Source organism: Pongo abelii, chromosome 19 (genome assembly GCF_028885655.2).
Source record: "Pongo abelii isolate AG06213 chromosome 19, NHGRI_mPonAbe1-v2.0_pri, whole genome shotgun sequence".
Classification (NCBI taxonomy): domain Eukaryota; kingdom Metazoa; phylum Chordata; class Mammalia; order Primates; family Hominidae; genus Pongo; species Pongo abelii.
The window spans coordinates 17,848,545-17,860,729 of record NC_072004.2 but is presented as its reverse complement, the minus strand read 5'-3'; positions in this window follow the sequence as shown (position 1 = coordinate 17,860,729).

Below are 12,185 nucleotides of genomic sequence, written 5' to 3'. Positions count from 1 at the left end.
GCCTGTAATCCCAGCATTTTGGGAGGCCGAGGTGGGCGGATCATGAGGTCAGGAGATCAAGACCATGCTGGCCAACATGGAGAAACCCCGTCTTTACTGAAAATACAAAAAATTTAGCTGGGCGTGGTGACGGGCCCCTGTAGTTCCAGCTACTTGGGAGGCTGAGGCAAGAGAATGGCGTGAACCCGGGAAGTGGAGCTTGCAGTGAGCTGAGATCGTTCCACTGCACTCCAGCCTGGGTGACAAAGCGAGACTCTGTCTCAAAAAAAAAAAAAAAAAATTAGCTGGGCATGGCGGCATGTGCCTGTAATCCCAGCTATTCGGGAGGCTGAGGCAAGAGAATTGCTTGAACCTGGGAGGTGGAGGTTGCAGTGAGCCCATATCGTGCCACTGCACTCCAGCCTGGCAACAGAGCTACTAGACTCTGTCTCAAAAAAAAAAAAATTGCGCAGATCCCTGAAAATATGATTATATACATTTTCTTTTTTGTTTTGTTTTGGCTTGGTTTTTTGAGACGAAGTTTCGCTCTTGTGCCCAGCCTGGAGCAGTGGTGCGTTCTCGGCTCACTGCAACATCTGCCTCCGGGGTTCAAGCCATTCTCCCACCTCAGCCTTTCAACCAAGTAGCTACTTTTTTTTTTTTTGAGATGGAGCTTCACTCTTGTCACCCAGGCTGGAGTGCAATGGTAAGTTCTCGGCTCACTGCAACATCCGACTTCAGGCTTCAAGCGATTATCCCACCTCAGCCTCCCGAGTAGCTGGGATTACAGGCTCCCACCAGCAAGCTCGGCTAATTTTTTTGTATTTTTAGTAGAGACGAGGTTTCATGATGTTAGCAAGGCTGGTCTCAAACTCCTGACCTCAAGTGATCCGCCTGCCTCGGCCTCCCAAAGTGCTTGGATTGCAAGCATGAGCCACCATGCCCAGCCTGATTATATACATTTTCAATAAACATATATGAAAATGGGCTCTGGCATTTTAATAATTAGAAGACCAAAATCAATAAAAATGTAATAACATTACCCACTAACCAGAATATATAAAAGAAAGACTGACAAAATCAGGTGTTGGAAAGGACATCTAATTAGAATGCTCTTAAACTTGTGGTTGGGTTGTATATTAGTCAAAAAAATCTTTGGAATTACAAAAATTGATAAATTGTGTGTATTTGTGGTGTACCACATTATACATATATACACACAGAGACACGCATTGTAGAATAGCTAAATCTGTATATATAGATATATAGCCACAGACATACATTGTAGAATGGCTAAATCAAGCTACCTAGCATATCAGTTAGCTTAGATACTTATCTTTTTTTTTTTAAATTTTTTTATTTTTAGATGGAGTCTCCCTCTGTCACCCAGGCTAGAGTGCAATGGTGCAATCTCCGCTCACTGCAACCTCTGCCTCCCAGGTTCAAGTGATTCTCCTGCCTCAGCCTCCTGAGTGGCTGGGATTACAGGCGCCCGCCACCAGGCTCGGCTAATTTTTGTATTTTTAGTAGAGATGGGGTTTCACCATCTTAGCCAGGCTGGTCTCAAACTCCTGACCTTGTGATGCACCCACCTCGGCCTCCCAAAGTGCTGGGATTACAGGCATGAGCCACTGTGCCTGGCCAATCAATACTTATCTTTTTGTGTGTGTTTGCTGAGAACATTAAAATCTGCTGTCAGCAATTTCAAATATTACCACTTTTTTTTTTTTTTTTTTTTTTGAGACGGAGTCTCACTCTGCCTCCCAGGTTGGAGTGCAGTGGCACGATCTCGGCTCACTGCAAGCTCTGCCTCCCGGGTTCACGCCATTCTCCTGCCTCAGACTTCCAAGTAGCTGGGACTACAGGCGCCCACCACCATGCCCGGCTAATTTTTTGTATTTTTAGTAGAGAAGGGGTTTCACTGTGTTAGCCAGGATGGTCTCGATCTCCTGACCTCGTGATCCACCTGCCTCGGCCTCCCAGAGTGCTGGGATTACAGGCGTGAGCCACCACGCCCGGCCACCACATTGTTGTTAACTATAGTCAACATGTTTTACAATAGAGCTCTTGAGCTTTTTCCTCCTAGCTGACATTTTTAGTGACATGCACTGCATTTGAACACATGCAGTTACTATGACCAAGCTATTTTATTTGTAGGGCTGTACTTAACTAAAATATACATGTGTACCAAAAGAAATTAACAAGAATGTTCACAGTGGCTTTATTCCTAACAGCCCCAAACTGGAAACAAACCAATGTCCATCAACAGTAGAATTGATAGATGTGCCATATTCATGCAGAGCACCACCGAGCAGGGAAAAGAAATGAACTGCTTCATGAAACCGCATGAAGGAGTGTCACAAATGGAATGCTGGGCCAAAGAAGCCACACACGAAACCATTCCTACTGAATGGCCCTCCATGCATCCATTTATGAAACAAGCAACACTAATTGGGGCTGCTAGAAACCAGGTGACTCTTTGCTTTGACAAGACAGATGGGCAGTGGTTAGGGAGCAGACCTTCAGGAGAGGGATTTCCAGATTGTTATTTTTATTTCATTTTCTTGGACTGTGTGGTAGCTCCAAGCATGTGTTCTCTTTGTGATAAATTACTGAGCAGTAGAATAACAGGATTCCTGTGTATATTATACTCTATTAAATGTATTTGAATTCATTTTTGCCATTGGGACAAAAATTATTATATTGGTGGATTTTAAGTGTATATTTATTAAATATTGACAAATGTATGTCAGTGTAATACAAATCTCTATGAAGATCTACAATATTTGTCCACATATATTTTGTCTTATCCTCTTTCTTTTTTTCTTCTGGGATTCCAATTAATTATAATAGGTATATGTTGGAACTTTTGATATTGTTCTGAGGGTCTCTGAGACTTTTTTTTCTTTTTCTTTCTTTTTTTTTTTTTTTGAGATGGAGTCTTGTTCTGTCGCCCAGACTGGAGTGCAGTGGCGCCATCTCGGCTCACTGCAAGCTCTGCCTCCCGGGTTCACGCCATTCTCCTGCCTCAGCCTCCCGAGTAGCTGGGACTACAGGCACCTGCCACCTAGCCTGGCTAATTTTTTGTATTGTTTTAGTAGAGACAGGGTTTCATCATGTTAGCCAGGATGGTCTCGATCTCCTGACCTCATGATCTGCCCGCCTTGGCCTCCCAAAGTGCTGGGATTACAGGCATGAGCCACCACACCTGGCGAGACTATTTTTTTTCAAGTATCTTTTTTCTCTCTTCTTTAGATTCAATAATACTGATCTTTTTTCAAGTTCACTGCTCTTCTTCTGTTATCTTCATTCTGCTGTTAAGTCTATTGATGAATTTTTTTATTTAGACATTGCATTTTTTTTAGTTCTAGAGTTTACAGTTCATTGTTATAGTTCTCCTCTACTGCAATTTCTGATTTTTATATTATTGCAAACCTAGATAGATTCTGCCTTTAACCACATAGATTCTGCCATTAACATTACTTACTACACTTACTTTATCAAATATCAATCCTCCTATCCATTCTTTTATCCATTATTAATCCTCCTTTTGGGGGGAATGAATTTCAGAGTAAATTGAAGACACCAATAAATATTTCCTTCTAAATACTTAAACATATATATCATTTACTGGACTTCAACGATCTCTTTTCAGGTATGTGAGCTTTAAAATCTTTGTCTGCTAATTTCAGCTGGCCTGCTTGACATCCCTTCACATCACAGGTAGAAGAGAGAACAAGGATGAACAAGCAGCAGAACTCTCCCTTGGCCAAGAGCAAGCCAGGCAGCACGGGGCCTGAGCCCCCATCCCCCAGGCCTCTCCCAGGCTCCCAGGACCCCTTTCCCAGACTCCTCCTATGCAGAGGCCAGCGGAGCCCCAGGAGGGAATGCACAAGGTGAGTCTCTCCCCACTCCTGTCGTAATGCAGACACATAAGGAGTTTTGCTCAGGGCACAGGTACAAACACACACACATACACCTGCTCAGCCCTGAGCCAGGATTACAGGGCACAGGCTTTGTGGACAGAGACACTCACCTGCTTCTTGCTGCCTGTGTCTGTCCTGACTTAGCTGTCCTCAGGCTCAAGGAACCCCTTGTCCTTCAATGGAGGAAGCGGCAACTAAAGTCCCTTCCCACCCCAGACCCCGATTTGCAGGTGGGGACGTGCCATGGAGCAGGCAGCCCACCCTCCCTGGTCTGTCCCTGCAGAGCCTGGTGGCACACCGGGTCCCACTGAAGCCATATGGAGCACCTGTACCCCGATCCCAGTCCCTGCAGGACCAGCCCACCCGAAACCTGGTTGCCTTCCCAGCCTCCCATGAGCCCGATCCTGCCATCCCCGCACCCACTGCCACGCCCAGTGCCTGAGGAGCTGTCATCCGCCAGAATGCAGACCCCACCTCTGAAGGACCTGGCCCCAGCCCGAACCCCCCAGCCTGGGTCCGCCCAGATAACGAGGCCCCACCCAAGGTAAGGACAGCCCTGCAGGCCCAGGGAAAAGCAGAGAACTAGTCGTGAGGAGAAGGAGGGCAGTGAAGGGGCGGGCCACATGGAGGAAGAGTGTAGGGCGGGAAGCGAGAGAAAGCTAGGGTGCTGCCCTGCCGGGGTCAGCCATCCAGCTGAGGAGGCAACGTGGAGGGGTGGCATCTATCCCCGTGGGGAGCGTGGGAACGGAGAAATGCCCAGGGTGTTTCCGGGCATAAGAAAAATAAAAATGGGCATTGTCCATCCACAAATATGTATTGTGCTCCCGTTGTGTATCTGGCACTGCCCTGGTGCTGGGTCCCCTATGAGAAACAGGCATGGTCCTTGTGCCCCCATTTATAAGCTATGTCACTTCCAGCAGACTCTGAGATCCCTAGGGGGGAGCTGTACTCTCATCAAGCTGCTCTCATCAGCAGACAGGTTGGAGACAGACTTGTAGGCCTGCATGCTCCTGGGCTCCTCTTGAACTCCCAGCTCAGCCACTGGCTGTTTTCTACCCACAGATCTGAAAGGAGCCAGGGCAGACAGGCTCCAGCAGTACAGTAACTCTTTTCTTGAGGAAGCCACCTTCTCCTGGCTGTCCAACACTGAAAGGACCTTGGAAGTTTGAGGGAGTCCCTCTTGGCACTCTGATTTATCCAGAATGCACCCAATCACTCTCTACACACGCTCCTCTCCACACACACGCACACACTCCTCCAGCCTGATACCCTGCTGGGGTTCTCTTGCAGAGTTTTGTTATGAGGTCATCAGAGAGGTCGTGCTCCATGGGGCATTGAAGCACCACCGAGAAAAACCCCTGCAAGGCCAGTAAAGCATCTGAGAGGTATCTGAAGTCAGAAGGCCTGTGTTGGAATCCTAGCTTTTTCTGGCAGTGTGGTCCGGGTAATTTAACTTCTACCAGCACCATGTGTATAATGAACATCATCACAGCACATACCTCACAGATTGCTGAAAGGATTCAATGAAATGATGGATATGACTTACTTGCAGCATGCCTGACAGGGACATACAGTAAATGGGCAAGAACTGGGAGCTACTGTTATTATTGTGTTATTGTGATTATATTCAGCAGGAAGGAGGCCTCCCAGGCTAGGCGCCAGTCCTTGATGAGAAGGTGACCACTTTATGTCCTCTCCTGTTTCTAACCCTCCTCTTCTGCCTCCTGTGGTCCCAGCTGAGCGGCTGTACCTCAGCAATATCCAGTTTCCTGCCTCAGAACATGAAGCCCAGACATACAAGCTGAAGGAGGGTGCCACATTTGAGGGGCAAGGGACGATCAGATGGGGACCCTGTGCTTCAGAGCTTTGGTCACATCCGCAAGGAGCACAGCAGGCCCTACCAGATAAACAGACAAAATCAGGAGGGCTCCAAGGTGGGACAGAGAAGGAAGATTGTTAAAAATTGAATCTGCTAGGCCGGGCATGGTGGCTAACACCTGTAATCCCAGCATCTGGGAGGCCAAGGCAGGCAGATCACTTGAAGCCAGGAGTTCGAGACCAGCCTGGCCAACATGGCAAAACCCCGTCTGTACTAAAAATACAAAAAATTAGCCAGGCGTGTGGTGCGAGCCTGTAGTCCCAGCTATTCGGGAGGCTGAAGCAGAGAATTGCTTGAACCCGGGAGGTGGAGGTTGCAGTGAGCTGAGATCACACCACTGCAGTTTATCCTGGGCAACAGAGCAAGACTGTATAAAAAAAAAAAAAAGAAAAAAAGAAATAAAAAAGGAAAAAATTGAATCTGCTGTGCCCAATCAAGCCATCAGCTGATCAGCTGTGGGGTCCTGCCCTGAATCATTCACTCCTCACCCTATCTCTGGGACCATCAGGGCAGGCAGGCAGCAGCAGATGTTTTCCAAGACCTACTGCTCCGAGGCCAGTACGACATCTGCAGTGACAATTTTAACAGGCTGGACACCCTCGTGTCCCCCAGCACTTATCCTTGGCCCACTTGCCACTTGTGCCTTAGCCAGTGGGGAGGAAGTGGCAAGGCCTTGGCTCTGGGTTCCACAGGTAGAGTTTTGCAGGGGACTCCAGTGAACTCATTCTTTACAGAACCTACCCAGGCCTGCTTTCAGCCACCCCACCTGCTGAGATTATATGTAATATATAATATTATATATAATTTTTTATAGAGACAAGGTCTTCCTCTGTCACCCAGGCTGGAGTACAGTGGCATGAACATAGCTCACTACAGCTGCAAACTCCTGGTCTCAAGTGATCCTGCTTCTGGAGTAGCTAGGACTACAGGCATGTGCCACCAGGCCTAGCCTTTTTTTTTTTTTTTTTCTGTAGAGGTAAGGTCTTACCGTCTTGCTCAGGCTGGTCTAGAACTCCTGGCCAAGCCATCCCCCTGCCTAAGCCATCCTCCTGCCTTGTCCTCCCCAAATGCTGATATTACAGACATAAGCCACCGTGCCTGGCCAAGAGACTATATATTCTGAGCAGCTGCTGGGAGGTGGGGACTAAGTTCTGGTCTGAGGAGAACTTCCTGGGAGTCCAGGAAAGAAATGTCTGTCATTGTTGGTGCACAGTGAGTATGGTCCTCACTGGTCACTCAGAGAACAGGGTGTGGCTCCCTCCACAGTGTAGCTCCCTAGCCCCAAAAAGCTGGACCTGGGCTCTCCCCAGTCACCAGAGATCCCTCTCCTTCCTCCCCAACAAGATGTTTGGCTGGCTGCGGCAACTGTGCAGACCCTGACTAGTGGACATTCCTAAGTACCAGGGGCTCGCCTTGTGTCCCGCCAGGCTCGTCCAGAAGGCTGTTGCGGGTAGGTGGGATAAGAAATTCAGGAAGCTGAAACAGCCAGAAGGTGGAACCCGGCCGGCTCGGGGGAACTGCCTGTGGAATGGACCGGTGCTGAATGAGTGGAACAGTGGGTGGGCCTTGCAAGTGAACTCAGGAGATGGGGCGTTGTGTATAGGCAAGTCGCTAACCGGGAGCTCCGCGCCTCATTCCGACTGGATCGGGGGCCCCGCCTGTCCACGGTCCCCGTGCGGGGTGCGCTCCTCCTCCTAGGGCCGTAATTGCTGTCGCCATCCCTACCCGTCTCCAGCCCCCGTCTTTGTCCATTCGGTTCAGAGGCCGCGCTTGGACTGGGGCGCCCACGACTGACCCCGGAGGCACAGCGAACGGTGCAGCTGCAGGGACGCCCTGTCCTGCAGGCGACTGGGCTCCCTCGAGGCAGCAGGTGCCGAGGACTAGCAGCAGATCTGGTGTGCAGAACCCTGGATTCGAGTCCCGGGTTCAGAGGCCCTCGGCTGTGTGACGTGGAGGCGTCGGCCGCCCTCTGAGAGCCTTCGTGGATGACAGCTGATGCTTGGGCCTACCTTCCTCGGCTGCTGAGAGGCTCAGAAGGACCGCGTGTAAAATGCCTTGGAATCTTAATTCTACTTAATTCCATTTACCTGCTTCCTAGAAACGGTCCATGGCTTCCGTCCCTGTCATAGCGCTGCGCAGCGGGACCGTTCTGCCCCGCTGCCCTCGAACAGCCCGTCCGCACTCCATTGCCCCTCCAGGTGCCGTTATTTTGCCTTTTAACCTGGGGCGGGAGGTTTTAGATGAGGCTGAAAGTCTGGGCCGGCGGGGGCCTGAGAGTCGCTTGCAACCAGCACCCGCGAAGCTGTCTACACTGGAATTCCAAGCCAACGGAAAGAGGGCTCCAGGGGCGCGACCAAGGTTCGGTCTTCTGCCTCTGGCTGCGCGCTCCTGGAGGAATCACCAGCCTTCCCCCGCGGCTGCCTCCTCCTCATCCCTGACCCCAACTCGGCAAGATCCCCCGAGCGCAGGCCCAAGCTCCGCACAGCTTGTGGGCCGTGAGGTCTGGGTCCCGAAGCTCGGCCCCACTGGGGCTGTCCCTCCGCCTCTATTTCCAGGGTAAAGACCGCGGAACCAGGCGGGGGTCTGGGGAGCCTGGCTGCGACCTCGGCTGCAGGCTTCAGCAGCTGCTTCCAGGGTGCTGTCCACCCCGTGGTGCTGAAGCGCCCCACGCCCCTCCGCCATCTAAGAGAAGCCGCGTACGCGCTGCAGCCTCCACTCAGGATTCGACGCGAACTCCAGGACGCGTCCGCACTGGTCCAACAGCCCTCACGGATCGTCGCCTGCCTCAACTGTTTAGACCACCGCGGGTTTCACCCGGAAGCACCGAGGAGGTCGGAGCTTGTCTGAGAAAGCTCGGCGAAGGTCCATGCCTTGTCCAGTCCCAGGCAGTGCGGAAGAGGTGGGCGAAGCTCGAACCCCATGCTCTGTCCCAGCACTGGCAGAAATTCACTTATTATGGAGATAGTCCTCGCTCACTCCAGACCTGTCCTGTAATTGTTTGAGTCCCGGGAAGGTTTCCCTCGGCTTTTAGAATCTCAACCCCGGTGTGGCCATCCAAGCTGTGCCAACACTGCTACCTCCGAAGCAGGAGAGAAATACCCCTGGAATTCCTCCCGCACATCTTTCACAAAGTGAATATGCCCTTCTTTGACACTGGGTACAGCTACTACGGGACCAGATTTTTGCTCCTGAGCATATAAAATCACAAGCTTGGGCAGGCGCAGTGGCTCACTCCTGTAATCCCAGCACTTTGGAAGGCCGGGGCGGGCGGATCGCTCGAGCCGAGGAGCTCGAGATCAGCCTGGGCAACATAGTGAAACCTCGTCTCTACAAAGAAACATAAAAATTAGTCGGGAGTGATGGCACTGCACCTGTAGTCCCAGCTACTCGGGAGGCTGAGGTGGGAGGATCACCTGAGCCCAGGAAGTTTCAGTGAGCTATGATCACACCACTGCACTCCAGTCCGGGCAACAGAGCAAGACCATGTCAAAAAAAAGAAAAAGAAAAAGAAAAAAATGTCTTTCCTTTTTGGAAAGCTTGGATGACCACAAGGGGATTGAGAGTCTAAAAGCCGAGGGAAAGCTTCCCAGGGCCCAGCCTCCCCATACAATTCATAGGACAGGTGTGGAGTGAATGAGGACTACTATATCCATAAAAAGAAAGAGAAAAGAAAGACAAGACAATATTGCCCAATGAGTCAAGTGTGATCATAACACAAAAAGCAGGGCACTCTTCCCCAGAGCAGGCCAGTTCAGAGAGGCGGTCCAGGGCTATGCCCCAGTGTGGCTCCCGCCGTGCTCCTGCGCGGTGTCCCAGGGCCTCCTGGCACCTTCTTATCATCAGCCCGGGGCGAAATGCCAGACCAGATGGTAGAGGCAGAAGTCAGGCAGGCAGGTGCCGTCCAGGGCATTCCAGGCCAGCTGAGTGTGCAGCCAGCGCCCAATTCAGACAGCGCCCCAGGCCGAGGCCGGCCCGCGTAGGGACCGCGCTCGGGGTGGACGTGGAGCTCAGCGCGCAGGGCCCCCATGGACGTCGCGCCGCTGACCTAGCTGTCAGACATCGCCGCGAGGAGTAGGCAGGCTCGGGAGGCCAAAACGCTGTCCTCACCTCGAGCACTGCCAGGCTGCTAGAGAGGCTTTCCAGCGCATAGAGGCCGCAGCGTCGCGGCGCGATGGGCCGTGAGCGAGCATCTGTAGGGGAGCGTTTCCCGCCAGAAAGCAGAACCTGAGCCAGCCAAGGGCCCTAGGACTGCTGGTAAGAGGACTGTTCTCTATCGCCCAGGTGCTCCCGACCTCTTTTCTGAACTGGTCCCTGCTCTAGGGAACAGCGCCCTGCTTCTTTGTGCTACGATCACGCTTGACTCATTGGGCAATATTGTCTTGTCTTTTCCTTCCTTTTATGGACATAGTCCTGGCTCACTCCAGACTTGTCCTGTGAATTGTATGGGGAGGCTGGGCCCTGGGGAGCTTTGCCTCACGGCTTTTAGAATCTCAACCCCCTTGCCGCCCGCCCTGGCAGGGTGGAGATACAGCCAGAAGACAGACACTGCTCCCCCAAACCCCAGCCTCCAGTATAAGCTACAAAATAAAAATGTGGGCAGGGTGAGGTGGCTCATGCTTGTAATCCTAGCTCTTTGGGAGGCCGAGGCGGGTGGATCACCTGAGGTCAGGAGTTAGAGACCAGCCTGGCCAACATGGTGAAACCCTGTCTCTACTAAAAATACAAAAATTAGGCCGGGCACGGTGGCTCACGCCTGTAATCCCAGCACTTTGGGAGGCCGAGACGGGCGGATCACGAGGTCAGGAGATCGAGACCATCCTGGCTAACATGGTGAAACTCTGTCTGTACTAAAAATACAAAAAAAAATTAGCAGGGCGAGGTGGTGAGCGCCTGTAGTCCCAGCTACTCTGGAGGCTGAGGCAGGAGAATGGCGTGAACCAGGGAAGCAGAGCTTACGGTGAGCTGAGATCGCACCACTGCACTCCAGCCTGGGCGACAGAGCAAGACTCCGTCTCAAAAAAAAAAAAAAAAAAAAAAAAAAAATTAGCTGGGCGTGGTGGTTCATGCCTGTAATCCCAGCTACTCCGGAGGCTGAGGTAGGACGAGCACTTGAGCCTGGGAGGTGGAGACTGCAGTGAGCCAAAATCATGTCACTGCATTCCAGCCTGGGCAACAGATTGAGACTCTGTCTCAAGAAAAAAAAAAAAAGAAAAGGAAAGAAAAAAGAAAATGTGGAGCTCTTCTAAGTGCAGCCCCTCTGCAACTATGCAAGCCCCTACCCCATGAAGCCAGGCCTGCCCCAATCCTCTACCACACAGGCTCATTAAACTTCAGAAATTTCGGAGTTACTTACTAGGAAAAAGCCATTCCCCACTTCTCCATTTGCATAATAAACAGAGAGGCAGAAAAGACACATCTAACCACCCCACGTGTACCCATGTGTCACCCTTATCAGATGCAGGAGATGAGCTAAGCTGCCAAACGCTCAGCTTCTTTCTGCGGCATAATATAGCCATCCCTCCCCAGGGCCACACCTGGAGAAGGGAGTGGCTAGGACAGGGTCTTCAGGGAATCTGTTGCCTTATTCTCAACTGCTTGTCTCAGTCCCCATCCCCCCAACCCCCAAATCAATATCTAAGAGAGAGAGTAATTCCGATAGGGAAGTCTCATGAAGGAGGCGAAAGTTCTGGGTACTGGGTTTGGGATGGACCTAAAGAGTTTTTTTTCAATTCTCTGAATGCTATTTCATTGCTGTTAAATGATACTCTCCCCCTAAATGGAAAGGAGACAGGAAGGACAGACTGATCTACAGTTAGAAAGAACTTCCAAAGTATTAGACGAGCAGGGACAGCAGAGGGCGCCAATGTTATGCAAAGGCACTCAGGGAGGAAGCACCCACAAGCACATTTTTTTCTCACACCCTGCAAATCTGTTCAGAAACACCTCACTCCCAACCTCACACATATTTCCCATCTCATAGGCACATCAGAGGTCAGAGTGAGGACTCCAGGCTCTGATTCTCCGACTGGACGCCAGGGGACCTTCACTAGCCCCCACCGCACCCCTCAACTATTTTCATGAACTTAGGGCAGCTCCCCTCAGTGGGGAGCTGGGGAGAGGAGCTAAGACTGAGAGGAACTGAGAGGGCAGTTTCCCTGCCCATCCAATGGCCCTGTCCATCTAGCAGGAAGGCGTTTGCTGCAATGTTCTTTATAATGGGGAGTGAGCTGATGATACAACCTGGGTGTACTGTGGAGCCACAAAATGAAAGTTGCGAAGGCTGCCCAATAACATGGACTCATGTTTACACTGAAATGTGGACGTTAAAAAGCAGGACCCTCCATTGTTCACTATGTCAATAGCGTGCTTGCATATAGATAAAGACTGCAGGGGACACAAAA